We start from the raw sequence: 15,094 nt of genomic DNA on the forward strand, positions 1-15,094 counted from the left end.
GGCAGAAGGAAGAGAACCAAGTAGGGGAATGTATAGACAGTTTCATCTATGTAACAAAATTATGTTGCAGACCAGAAAATCTCTTTTGGAATCATTTGAGCTAATTCTAGGCAACTTCGTTTATCAAAGGTAAGTGAATGATTTGCCCTGAACTTCCAATAATAAACGTAGTAATAGGAAAATGTATGTTTGCCAGATTTTATATCTAACTTATTGTAGAAATTAAATCTTTTTTTAGCTGATTGCTTGATTATCTCAGAGCCACGCAGATGGAAGTGAAATGTGTTCTAAGTATTGGGTATAGCTACTTAATTATGAAAGAGAATTAGGAAACAATATTTTGAAGAAGTAGGAAATATTTTGTGGTAACTTTGAGAAGATTCATAGTGTTTTCATTCCCTTAAATCCCTCTTTTAGTATGTGTATTTAGGCATACGATCCGTATTGAATTAATTTTTGTTTCATGTAAGGTAAGGCTTGAGGTTCAATTTTTTCCCCTATGAACATCCAGTTATATAATTTACTGAAAAGATTTTTCTTTTCCCACCAGATTATGTTGGTGCCTTTGACTGGATAAGCGAGAGTCTACTTCTAGGCTCTATTCTATTTCATTGTTCCATCTGTCTCTCCATAAGCAGTATCACACTATTTTAATTACAATAGCTATACAGTAAATCATGAAATAGTGTAAATCCTCCCACTTTGTACTTATTATTTAAGATTTCTATGGATGAATATTCTAGACATTGTGCTTCCTGTAACTTCTAGAACCAACTTACTGATTTCTACCCAAAAAAATCTGCTGGAATTATAATTGGGATTGCATTAACTCTGTAGATCAGTTTGAGGAGAATTAATATCTTAAAATTATCTAATATTCTAATTCATGAATATGATGTACCTTTATTTACTTAGGTTACTTTTAATTTATATCAAAATGTTTTACACCATAGTGGCTTTTATTTTATTTGACTTTTTATGATTCAAGTATAAAAAAAGGTATCATACACTTATAGTGGTCTATTATTAACTCTCATTTGGTTAAGGATTTAAAAATTTTAGGGCTAGAATTCAAATCAGCTTCCCATTTTACTAAAGAAATGCCTGAATTGTGGCATGTTACTGTGGGATATTGTAGAGTGGTGGTTCTTTATTCTTTGTTGTCACCTTTTGTGATCCCTTTGAGAAGCGACAAGAGCTATATTCACAAACTCATATATGAGTTTCCTATTGTTTTAGAGTCTTCATAAGCTCCCTAAAATTCTTCACACATCAACACCACGCTAAAACTCTAGACAAGAGATAAAATGCTACAAGCAACTTCTGTACATTCATCAATACCCAAAAACAATATGCAAGTGAAAAAAAACTGCACTTTTTTTCTGCACTTAGTTTTGCACTAAAACTTCTGAACTTAACCCAATGGTTGATTATTTAGTTGATAGATTTGGACTTCATTTGCATAGTAAAACAGCATCAGTTGCAAAATAATATTTGTAATTTCTCCACTTTTTCAGTGCCCCAAGAGCTTTCAATTCTAGATTAAAACCTCTGACCTAAAAGTCTCTAAAAAAAAAAAAAAAAGGTAAAATAAACCAACAATTCCCTTGAGTGTGTTGATAGCTACTACTGACAAAATCTAATCCAAGATCAGTGGTGATCATTGATGATGATGCATACACTGGAAAACAGTTGTCATTTTTTGTGTCAATGAAACTTTTGTCAGATATAACCAAGGTGTAAAGGGACAAATTATTCTTCTAAAATATTCTGGGAGAAGGGCAGGCCCAGTGGCACAGCGGTTTAGCGCCGCCTGCAGCCCTGGGTGTGATCCTGGAGATCCAGGATCGAGTCCCACATCAGGCTTCCTGTATGGAGCCTGCTTTCCCCTCTGCCTATGTCTCTGCCTCTGTGTGTGTGTGTGTGTCTCTCGTGAATAAATAAATAAAATCTTAAAAAAAAAATTCTGAGAAAAACTCCATAATCCAACTTAGTAAGATAATCAATTACATGTATAATAACTATATATGATTAGCAAAGAATGTATAAACAGTTGTTTTTGTTAAAAAAAAAAAGGCAACCAGGTTTTTTATTGGCAAGATTGGCAAGAAAGAATCTCACTTCAGGCATTTCTCAAATTATTGGTAGTCTCCACCAATGGAAATTGATAAACAGGAAGAAAAATATTTGAGAACCATGAAGTTGAACACATCTCATTGAAAACTGATAAAACTGAAGCACAACACAGGAAGGGTCTTTTCTAGGGGCACAATAAAGTAACAGCAGAATTGGGACTAAACTCCAGGTATCTTGATTTCCATATGTGTGCTTTTCCTACGCCATCACCCTTCAAACACACATAGAAGTCAACACCTCCTTCCAAATTGTATGACATTGCTTTCTCTTCTTTGCAGCCAACCTAGGCTTGGTGCCCACAAATAGCTCTCCTCAAGGAAAACATAGACCCTTCCTTTATTATGTGGATTCTGATCTCTTTTTGGCACCAGCATTCTCCATAAGAGTTTCACATCATCTTGATATTTCTCCTCCCTTGTCGTCTTCTTCCCTCCCCCCAACTCCAACATTTCTGGTTGTTTGACCTTGAACAAGTCATATAAATTTACTAATCTTGGTTCTATCACCTGCAGTAATGACTGAATAACCCCTGATTCATTATTAGGAAATTCTTACAAAATAATATGTTAATACACAGTAAATTCTAAGTTGTATTTTTCTGAAGTCGTTGTGCCTTGTATAGATTTATTAGGTGCTAGAGAAGCTGCACATGGAGGGTGATTCTCTAACTCCCATGGGCATCAGTAACAAGAACAGAGATACAGTTTTCCAAACAAACAAACAAACAAACAAACAAACAAACATTCAGAGGCACCTGCATGGCTCAGTTGATTGGTTTTGGCTCAGGTGACGAACTCAGGGTCTTGAGAAGCTGCCCCTCAGGCTATACGCTAAGCAGGGAATCTGCTTGAAATTCTTTCCCCTCCATCTCCTTCCCCCACTGCCCCTTCTTCTCTCACATGTGTCTGCTCGCTCTCTCTCTCAAAATAAATAATTAAAAAAAATTCACTGAGTGCACAGTATATGCCATATATTCACTCTTCTGGCCCTGGAAATAATTCCACAGAAGCATGACAGAAATTTGTCATTGTGACAGAGGGGGACTCACTAGTGACCGTGGTCAGAAGATTGTGGCTGAACTAGATTGTGCTCTTCAATAAGCTATTGCTTCCTCTGGGCTTCAGATTCCTCAGTCTTATAGGGAAGAGATTACATAAAATTCTCCCTAAATTCCCTTCCAAATCTAACTTCCATTGCTTCTATGATTCTATATATTCAGGCTTGTTTATTTTAATTCTTTTGATATAGATATCCTAGCCTTAGAAAGGACAACCTGTATTTTTTCTTCATAATGGACTTCTCAAGAATAACTGCCATATATTACTTCCTAAGCACATGTACTAGAAAATCCTTATCATATAACATATGTATTGGTATATTAATAGCTGTACTTATTTTAAATATGGGTATTCAGAAGAATGAAATTCTTGCCTTATCTCTTTCCATAAGTCTAGCTAATAGTCATTATGAAATGAGACTGTACACTAATGGGATCTTTTTTTAACATTGATGGGTTAATGGGATTTTCTGAATGTACCTAAAGTCCCTTTAAAAACCAATATTCCAATTATTCCATAATCATAAGACCATTCATTAAACTAAATAAAATTCTCCTATATTCAAACTCATTATGAGATGCTAAAATGTAATGTATATGAAGCCACAAGAATAGAATTGGTTGTTTTTTATTTCTGTGAACTATGCCAAATCAGATTTTACACATGAGGAATGATACACAGTTGTGTTAACACTTAAAAATAATAGAGTGATGTCTGATGGGAGTCTAGTGCTTTTGGAGGAGCCAGGTTGCTGTGCAACAGGCATTCAGCAAATAGAAGAGGCTCCATTCCCTATGCTTTTTGCTCTAAGGCTACCTCTTCTGTGACAAAATGCATTACACCAAGGAGCAGCCCCACCATCACTATTACTTCTTCTATTTTGCTACAGATCTATATGAAAGATATCTGTGATGTGGTGAGAAGTGGCAGGAGACCAGAACTTATGTCCATATCCCATGACTGCTCCACCCTCCTCCTTTCAAAGCACATGATGTCATTTCTTTTCTTCCTCAAAGATGGAGACTAAACAGCTGAATTGTTGTCATGGGATGTTGTCAGTGTCATGCATCAAATCCTTAAATTTCTGTCTTTCCTCCCTTCTGTTTAACTCTGGGGATGATTTCCTCCTCTTTCGAAGGTTGGTCTTTCCACATATGCATTTCATTTTATTACTGCACACTCTTCTCAGACTTTGCTCTCTTCTTTTAGCAAATCTTCAGACTTCCCTCTCCACTGGCTCCTTCCAGTCCTCTCATATCTCATATTTTTGGTTTCCTCTACTCCTTCACCATTTACTCCTCCGTCTCCAAAACCATTGCTCCACTCATGCTACTTTCCTGAAACAACTTTGTCCAAAATAACCAGCACCATTGCTGGTTCTCAATCTATCCTCTTGACTTCTCTGAATGATTTAAGAGTAGTGACTGACCTTGATGCCAGGATTTCCACAACTTGGCACAGTTTTTTCATTATTGCTGTTCCTCTGGTCTTTTTTGCTATTTCCTCACTGGTTCCTCTCTTGCCTCTAATTGTGAACTAAAGGGATTCTTTGAGGTTTGATCAACTCACTGATGTGACAGCTTAAATATCTAAAACCCAAATTACTGAGTTCATAAAAATATTTGTAATTGCTTCCTGAGCATCTGTATCTGGATGCCCACCCAGCCAGATCCTCCTGACATGACCCCTATTTCATATTACCTGTTTTCTTTTTCTAAAACCAAGTTCTCCTCATTATACAGCTGCTAATAACCAAAATCGTCATCTTCCAAGTCAATAAGAATGAACTTGTAGGCAGTTTTGACTCTACATCTCTTTTGTTCTGAGATCCAATTTATTGTGTCTGCTCTGCTGTATCTCAGCTATGTGCATTTACAACCCATTCCATCATCTAAATTAACATCCTTACTATCTGTCACTTCCTGGCCAATTTCCTACCTCAATTTTTCTTGTTCTCATCAACTGCCATCTTACTCTTCCTACAGTGCATGTCACTCCTACACGAAAAAAAAAAAAAAGTGTCTTCACAGTCCCCATAGAATCACGTTTTCATTCTTCTGTGTGTAATCTAAGACTTTTTATATGTGACCAAAACAACTTTCCTACATCATTGCCCATTTCCTTCCTCTATGAAGCCTAAACTTTTATAAAGCAACCTACTTATTTCTCTAAGCACATTCAAGGCATTTCAAACTCATGTATGACCTAAATATATGACTCAAATAGATCATATATATACCAAAAAACCTATTTGATATTACTTGAGATTCAAATTTAACTGTGGGCATCCTGTTTTATCTGACAACCTAGAGCCGTGCTGAAATGCTCTCACTTCACTATTATCCCCAAACCCTCTTTTCCTCATTCCACCACTGTTTCCCATCTTACTCCTTTTTCTTAAAAGCTTCTCTGAAATTTCACTTTCTCCATGAGGACTTTCACAGTCTTTTTAGGCAGATGAAAACTCATTCTGATTTGATATCTTACTTAGCTTTAATCTCATGTAGGCCCATGAGATTTGTAACACACCTTTGATGTCATATCTTTCTGTGTCTTGGGGTTATTTTCCTGTGATAGCAACAAGATTGTTCAGCTGCTGAAAATATGAACTCTATTTCCTTAACCTTTGATCCCCTCTCTCAAACCAAATAAATTTTGAAAAATTGAAATGAAAATTTGTAGGATGCAGTCACCTGACTCACAATCATTGTCAGCTGCAACATTTCCTATATCTAAATGATGGCTCTTAACCAAAGAGCGATTATCACTATTAATGACCAGATGTGTTCTGCCTCTTATCCAAACATGATCCAGCTGGCTGCAAACACTGATTCTCTCCAAGGCCTGACCCCATGGATGCTGAAAGACAGTGTTTATCTTTCCTGAAAATGGCAGGCATGGAATGACTGAATTCTGGGAATGTATTTAGTGGAATACTTAACCTTCTTAAAGCTGCCCTTCTTTTGCCTTCCCCTCCTAACCCTTGCCTTGGCTTTTCTTTCTAAGATTCACGGTGCTTGGGATCCCTGGGTGGCGCAGCGGTTTAGCGCCTGCCTTTGGCCCAGGGCGCGATCCTGGAGACCCGGGATCAAATCCCACGTCGGGCTCCCTGCGTGGAGCCTGCTTCTCCCTCTGCCTATGTCTCTGCCTCTCTCTCTCTCTCTCTCTCTCTCTCTCTGTGTGTGTGTGACTATCATGAATAAATAAATAAAATCTTTAAAAAAAAAAAAAAGATTCACGGTGCTTCTTTCCTGCATCTTCTAGCAAAGGTGAGCTTGGGGCCAGGTGGTTTTGAGGAGCTATGTGAGAATGGGGAGTGGAATGAATAGTGAAAATTCTCTGGCTCAATACTGGGTCATATTGGATCTTGTAAGTATGTTGAGTGTTTATGTGGGCTTGTGTGTACGTTTTGTAAGCAATACAGAATAAGTAATACACTTCACGCCATTTAACATTGATAGCAATTATATCAAAGAATTTAGCTAATACCAAAGTAAATAAATAATTGAAACTATGCTATGCATGAGTGCTATACTAATATCCAAGTAGTGAAATGTGCTAACGAATATCCAACTTTATAAATAATTGAGACTATACTATGCTAAGTGCTCTACCTCTATTGTCATATTTTATCTTTACCACAACACTATGAATTATGTACTAATATTATGCTGTATACTAATATATTAGTATATACTAATACTAAGAGAATCTAAAGTAATTTTTCTTGCCTCATAATTTATACTTGTCAAGGTCAAACAGATACACATTACATTTGACTGATAAAATATCTGAAATCTTTTTCCACTAAATGTTCACTGTTCCTTTATTTCCCTCCTTGTAAATTATTTGAAAAATTAAAAAACATAGGTTTTTTTGTGATTACATCCCCTTGTTGTAAATGTGTTTCTCTATGCCCTCTATTTGAGGCTTGATCAGATTTAGATTAGTTATTTTGTTTTGCTTTGACAAGACTGCTTCATAAGTCATATTGCACACTTCTGTCAGGAGACACAAAATGCCTGCATGTCTTTGTGATGTGAAGATTGTTGAGCAGATTTAGGCACTGACAACTTGATCTAGCCATTACAATAATTCTGTTAATTTTTATGTAATTGTATTAGTTTGCTAAGACTGTGTAACAAAGTGCCACAAAATGGCTGTGAAGAGAAATTTGTAGTCTCACAGTTCTGGAGTCAGCAAAATTGGTTTCTTCTGAGGGATATGAAGGAAGGGTCTGTTCTGGGCCTCATTCCTTGGCATGACTGGCTTCTCCCTGTATTCCTTCTTTCTATGTGTATCTCTGTGTCCTCTTTTTAAAAGGACACTGGTCATATTGGATTGGGCCTACCCTAATGATCTCACTTTAAATTGATTACATCCATAAAGACTCTACCTCCCAATAAGGTCACACTCTGAGGTATTGGATGTTAGGACTTCAACCGATGAATTTAGAGGGCTACAGTTCAGCCCATGACAATTTTAGCAGCCAGTGGTAGTCTTTGCCTAAACCTGTTTAGAATTTGCAAAATGTGATATTCTAACATTCCTTCTAAGCATGAACTTTCCTTCATCAACTATTTGATAATCTGAAGTAAAATTGTTGGAGTGAAGGCAGATAAATGCTTGATTGTTTCCCTTTATTGAGCAGTTTTCAAAATAGCTAGTTGTTTCCCTAGAATCTCCCAAATGTGACCACTGAGACTTGGCGTTTTGTTGTGTTTTTTTGTGTGTATCCTTATGAAATGATGGGTTGTAACAGGTATGCCTATTCCAATCCACTGTGACTGTCGTCACTTTCAATCCTTACTTTGTCTTGTCTTTGGCCACTGGCAGCCCTTTTAAGTTGGCTCCCGAGTTCTTTCAGCATGAACTCAGTAGTCATTGACAGTTCCCTGGTCTTCTGATACATCAACTTGTACATTGTGTGTCCTAGAAGTAGAGGAAAAACATTACAAGTTCATATTGATATTCCTAATTCAATTTTAAAATTATAGGGCTTTTATTCAACCTCTTTAATTTTATATTTGTTTCTTTCATCTTCATTAACAATACTGACTCCTAATATATTAACATGATTATGTATTTAGTTTATTGTTGTATATATATGTGTACATATACATGTATATGTATATACATGTTTTTAAATAAAAATACCAACATTATTGTTACTAATGATGGAATTACCATAAAAAGTTAAGATTTCTTTGTAGTGATTTTGCCTTTAGGGCATATCCCATTAGGGATATAGAGTAGAATCACTGTTTTTAAAGTTACATTTTAAACTTTAGTGTCTTATTGTACGATTAAGCCACCACTAAAGAAACCTTTTGTTTTTGGTTTGGATTTTTAAAATTTGATTTAGTTCAATTTCATAATCATATAAAATATTTACATATTTCCAAAGTCAAAAAATGAAACAAAAGAAGTATTATTTCCACTGTGGTCCTGACTCTTTTCCATTATCTTCCCCTGTAGCATTTTAATTTGCTTTAAGATTTTCCTTCTGTTGTACCAGACATGCACACATAGTCACCTCCTTGGCTGGAAGGTAGCACAGTATTTCCACTACTCTATCTTGAGAGATGATTTTGCAAAGCCACCATAATGTTGAAAGCAGATTTTAATCCAACTTTCCTCATTTCAGCCTACATTCTTTGCCTCTGCACAGAGAAGCTTTTCTCTGTGCTGTTTAAGCTTGTCTTTCCTGCAGATGATTCTGGGAAGACAGTCACCTATGTCTGATGCTTTCATTGCTCACCATTATAGAAATGAAAATAATTAGAGAGAATACACAGCATAAATGGGAATAGCTCTTCCAAGTGTGTGAGATTTATAAAATGTACATAACTTTGTCAGGTTTTCTAACGTACATAAAGGACTCCAAATTCCAAAGAGAAACTACTAAATTTCAGGTTTCAGAAATGAATCTGGGGCTAACCAGACACCTGTGGCCTGAGAAGGATTTTGAGAATTCCCCTACCATATTTGCTTACCTAAGTTGACTCTGAATTGATTTTTTGATGTTCTTGACAGTGCCTGACCATGAGTTGTGCATGAGAATAAAATCAAAGACTACATTTATTGAATATAAAAGAAAAACAGAATTTCCCAGTATTCCTGGGAGGATCATTTTGTCTTGCCTTGGTCTTCATGATAAAAAGTAGAGGCAATTATTTTGATGATATTGATAAAGAAAAAAACGCAAAAAACCCAAACCCTACCACCATTGATTTTAAAGCAGTTTGAGGTCCTAAATGTTTCATATTAGCTCTCTACATTGATTGTACCCTGAAAAAATTACTTCTCTCTCCTACAGACTTTCTGTGTATAGAAGCAGTTATGATTACATTCAGGAGTCCTGGGCAGATCACACAGGGCTTCCTGTGAGGCATGCTAGACAAAGATATTGTTGAGTTGATTGTAGAGAATAAATATGTGGGCTGATGCAGTGTTTGCAGAGGAAGGCTGGCTGATATTGACAAATGCATCCTGTTAAGAGAAAGAAACTTCTTACTTCAAAAGGTAGAGAGAAAAAAACAGGCCATGCATAAAGAATAGGTAGCTTATTCTGTTAGGAAGAATGCCTGGAGACTCTCTTTACAATTCTCACCAAAGAGCTTAGTATTGCTATTCCCTTCACACTGTTGATGTATATTTTAAAGTTTCATCAGTGACATACAGAGAAACTATTTGAAATGTTCTCCAGTGAAGGGGCTGCTATTTTTGCTTTTCAAAGTTTTTATTTTTTTTAATTTTTAATTTTTAATTTATTTATGATAGTCACAGAGAGAGAGAGAGAGAGAGAGGCAGAGACACAGGCAGAGGGAGAAGCAGGCTCCATGCACTGGGAGCCCGATGTGGGATTTGATCCCGGGTCTCCAGGATCGCGCCCTGGGCCAAAGGCAGGCGCCAAACCGCTGCGCCACCCAGGGATCCCCTCAAAGTTTTTATTTTTAATGTTCTTTATTCATCTATCTAAATATGAAAAAAGTTTTATGATTAAATATTTCTTAGAATCTCCTTTTAGATAAATAATGATACAGCAACTAATTCAGTTACTGAAAGACCAATTTAGATAATTGTGCAATTACTATAACTATCGTGTGGCCATGTGATCTGTAGATGTGTTGTTATGAGTAAACCTCCTTAATACAGTTAATGCAGGAGATTAAGTAAAAATGGGACCATAAATTATCTAAGAAAAGAACTACATCTCCTGAAATTCTTAACCTTGATTGAGTCTCTCATGGAATAATACCAAATCTGAACTCTCAGAAAGGAAGAAAAGAACAAGAGAAAAATATGTAAGAAGGAGAAAGAAGGAAAAAAGGAGGGATGAGAGGCAGGCAGGAGAAAAGGCAGGAAGGCAGGGAGACAGGGAGAGGGGGGAGGGATGGGGAAAGGAGAGAGCGAGGGACTGCAGGGAGGGAGGGAGGAAACAAAAAAGGAAAGGAAAACCAAATATCTTAAAGCTGTATCATGTTTTTTTTTTATATACTAGTTATACTAATTACAAACAACACCACTTCCAGGATGTATTAGGTTGTGACAATCATTTGTAAAATTTTAAAAGTAATCTTCTCCAGGACCTGCAATTTATTCCATTGAACCATCATTTCCAGCTTTAGTATTTTAGTACCACTTCCATGATTTTTACCACAACTGCATATCATCCAAAATTATTAACTCATTTTTTGCTTAGTATATTTGAAAAGAGACTTTCATTACCTCTGTATTTGGAAAACTACTATTTTAAAAAATAGACATTAAAATGCATCTAAGGTAGGAGTTTTATTAAAATGTAAAAATGCCTAACCACATTCATTTAAGGTTAAGTAAATTAATACAGTAAAGGCCTACATCATTCTCTGATTTATAGTGAGGACCTGATGAGCACTGACTTACCTTGTTTAAAATTTGTGGTATAGGTACACGTAGAGACCAAATATATGCTGTAGACATAATAATGGTCATCATCGAAGTAAAGACCTAAATTTTCTGTACTAATCTTTTCAGGCATCAAGTTAAAGCTAGCCTCCCTTTCGGTGTCTGTGTCTCAGGTTATGAAATGGCCACCCCAGAAGCCACCAGCTGGTTATGTTCCAATCCAGCTTCTCATTTTGAATACCAAAGGGCAGTCAGAGTATGTTTCTCAAACCTAAAATTCCACCTTGGTTTGTCTATCACAAGTTATACTAAGCTTAATATATCACTTCTTATTTTTTAAGTATTATGGTATTATAACTTTCCAGATGTAGAATGACCAATGTAAAGTAATGCTTATGGATATGCAGTGTTCCATATCATTACTGAAAACAGTCTATTCTGTGTCACAACAGAAATGTCAGGGAGAATTTCTGAAAGGCTATATGCTATTAAAATATAATAGAAAACATTTTGTTTAAGACTAGATCTCTTAGGAAAATATTAACTTATTTTTTATACCAACATAAGTAATCTCACTGGTGTTAATAGTACATATTTGCAGTAAACCTAATATTGCTCAATTACATATAAAAGAAGTAATAGGGGATCCCTGGGTGGCGCAGCGGTTTGGCGCCTGCCTTTGGCCCAGGGCGTGATCCTGGAGACCCGGGATCGAATCCCACATCGGGCTCCCGGTGCATGGAGCCTGCTTCTTCCTCTGCCTGTGTCTCTGCCTCTCTCTCTCTCTCTCTGTGACTATCATAAATAAATAAATAAATAAATAAATAAATAAATAAATAAATTAAAAAAAAAGAAGTAATAGAACAATGAATACCATATTTACTAGAATTAATGCCTCATCCTTCAGAGTGTCACAGTACACATCTTGGGGAAAAAAACGTTTACCTATATAACCAACTTTTCCCTCCTGTTCGGAAACAGTGAGTACTGTTAATCCAAGTAGAGCATGTTTTGTTCTTTCCAGGATATAAAAGTTGTATTAGAGAAGTAGCTCTTTGTCCAATGAATTAATACTCACTTCTCTATATCTTTTAGGAAAACTTGAGGCTCATCTTTCCTAAACCTTATTTTCTTCTTTTTAATAAAGACAGGGATAGAGCTCTTGGGGCAAAGCCAACCTATAATGAAACCACAAAGAGCTTGAGCTGATAGAAATGCCTGATCCATTTTCTTCTAATTGCAAAGCAGTGGTAGATACTTCAATAACAGTAACAATAAGTAATGTAAATACAGTTTTTATTTTTTATTAAATCCTCACATTCTTACCCCTGTTTTTGGAAGAAAACTGCTTAAAGCAAAATTCTTTGTTCCTCCTAAATATCAAAGGATTATTGAAGATGGAGAAATGTGTTCCTCTAGAATCCAAACACCTGATTGTTTTGAAAATCTAGGTCATTATACTTTGATAACTAAAGGGAGACCTAAAAGTTCATGAATGCTGCTTAAGGTACCATGACCACATATATGTAATTTGAATGTTTCTACCTTCTCAACTAAAGAGTGGACAATACCAGGAAAGAGGAACTTCATCTTTTCAAGAATATTTTATTCTCAAGCATGACTATCTCAGGCCCCAGGGCCTGCCAGCATTTAAACTTTTTGTGAAAATATTTGAGACATGACAAGCAAAACTTAATGGCTTCAAACAAGAAAAGTGTGAGATCAAAATTAGAATTATTGATTAAATGCCTCCAAATATAACATTATATCTACAAGTCACTTGCAGATTAAAGAATCATAAAATTCAAAATTATAAAAGTCATTTTTAATGCTGTATTTCCTACATTTGTTCAAGAATGCCTTAGGCCAAAAGACTGCTCATAAAGACAAAATTTAGGCCTTCATTACTTTAGGATTTCTACCAGTTCTTTTGCTTCTCTTCTCTTTCTATTCTATCCTGCAGCCCACCAGCAGATTTGTTTTAATAAAACACCATTTCATCACACCATTCTCTTGCTGAGGAACCTATTGATTCCCAATTACCTACCACATCAAGGCAAAACTTTTCTCCAGACATTCATGACACTTCACAATTAGACCCACCCCTGTTACACTGCCTTACTTAAGATTTTGCCCAGCCATGAAGCCTTACATTGTGAGTGTGGGTTTCTTTTTGCTTTTCTTAATTACTAGACTGATTCTTATTTCCTAGCCTCTGTCAGTAGTTCCCCTTCTTTTTAACTGAGCAATGAAAAATATCTTCCTTTCTTTTTACCAGTGCATTGTTCAGCTTCCAAGACCCAATTTAGAGATCGTATCTTTCTCTAAATCTTCTGTAACTACCTTAAACCTCATAGGTCTCCCTCTCCACAGTTATGCAAAACTTGGAACCACTTACAAAGATAGCACTTAATTATGAAATGTCTTCCCCAGGTAATTATTATTTACTAAGTTAGTCTCATCTCCCCAAACACGGTAGCATCTTTTGAGAATATAGAGTCTATTTTTCATACTTCTTTGCCCACAATGTATACCACAGTCAGCACATATGCAGCAAATCATGCATATAACCATTTTGCATATTATTTTTAAACTTCACTCTTGCTCTTAACTATATCTCCCTGACTATGGCTTTTGTGCAGTCAGATTTGCTAAATTTTAAGGAGAAAGCTAATTCATTTTATGAAAATAAAACTTATATGAAAATGGTTAATTCTAATGCTCCACATTCTGCTGTAGCTCATAGGTAGGGGGCTTCCTTCGAAGAGAGTAAAGCATTTTAAGGTATGAGAAGTGTATACAATGTTATGGATTAAATTTCTTTTATTTTTTATCAACTTAGATGCATGAGTGCTTTCTCTTCAAAGTAGCTCCCTCAGAAAACTATATGCTTATTCTTCCAGTATTTTTACAACTTCTCCTTAGGAATTTCATTCAAACCCTTGGCCACATGTTTAAATATTCAAGATGTTGGCAAATTGTTACGTTGAAGGTGATTATTAGAAATAAGTAAGAGTGCAATTGCTGGATCACAGGGTAGTTATATTTTTAACTTTTTTTTAAAGAGGGTGGGCAGAGGGAGAGGGAGAAAGAATCCTAAGCAGGCTCCATGTCCAGGGCAGAGCCCAACATGGGACTCAGTCTCACAACCCTGAGATCATGACCTGAGGCAAAACCAAGGAGTCAGATGCTTAACCGACTGAGCCACCAGGCACCCCCCTCCTCTATTTTTAACTTTTTGAGGAATCTCCATACTCTTTTCTAGAATAGTTGCTCCAGTTTGCATTCCCACGAACAGTGTAAAGGATTCCGCTTTCTCCACATCCTCACCAAGCCAGTATTAGTAGGTATTTACCGAAAGGATACAAAAATACTAACTCAAAGGGTTACACGCTTGCTGGTGTTTATAGCAGCATATGGAAAGAGCCCAAGGGTCCATCAACTGATGAATGGATAAAGAAGATATGGTATATATGCATATATTCCATATGCAATGGAATATTACTCAGCCATGAAAAAGAATGAAATCTGGCCATTTGCAGTGACATGAATGGAGGTAGAGTGTATTAAGTGAAGTCAGTCAGAGAAAGACAAATATATGATTTCATTCATATGTGGAATTTAAGAAACAAAACAGATGAACATAGGGGAAGGAGAAAAAGAGGAGCAAACCATAAGAGACTCTTAGCTATAGAGAATAAGCTTAGGGTTGATGGAGGGAGGTGAGTGGGGGGATGGGTTTAATGGGTGATGGGTATTAAGGCGGGCACTTGTGATGAGCATCAAATATTGTATGTAAGTGATGAAGCACTGAATTCTGCACCTGAAACATATTACACTGTATATTAATGGAATTTAAACAAAAACTTGGGGAAAAAAGAAATAAGAGTAGGAAATAAACTTGTGAACAATATCGTTGGTCAAAAACTGGTTACAACACAGTCACACACAATTTTTCCTGTATGGTTCACTAAATAACTATAAATGCATAGTCCAACAGAGAGTAGAAA

General features: G+C 36.1%; 1 protein-coding gene across 3 annotated transcripts in view; it reads left to right on the plus strand.

The window, feature by feature from the left end:
* Positions 1 to 15,094, plus strand: part of GABRB1 (gamma-aminobutyric acid type A receptor subunit beta1) — a 363,737-nt gene that overhangs the window by 124,388 nt on the left and 224,255 nt on the right. The gene's annotated exons all lie outside the window — the stretch shown is intronic.

This window comes from Canis lupus, chromosome 13 (genome assembly GCF_003254725.2).
Source record: "Canis lupus dingo isolate Sandy chromosome 13, ASM325472v2, whole genome shotgun sequence".
In the NCBI taxonomy this organism is placed as follows: domain Eukaryota; kingdom Metazoa; phylum Chordata; class Mammalia; order Carnivora; family Canidae; genus Canis; species Canis lupus.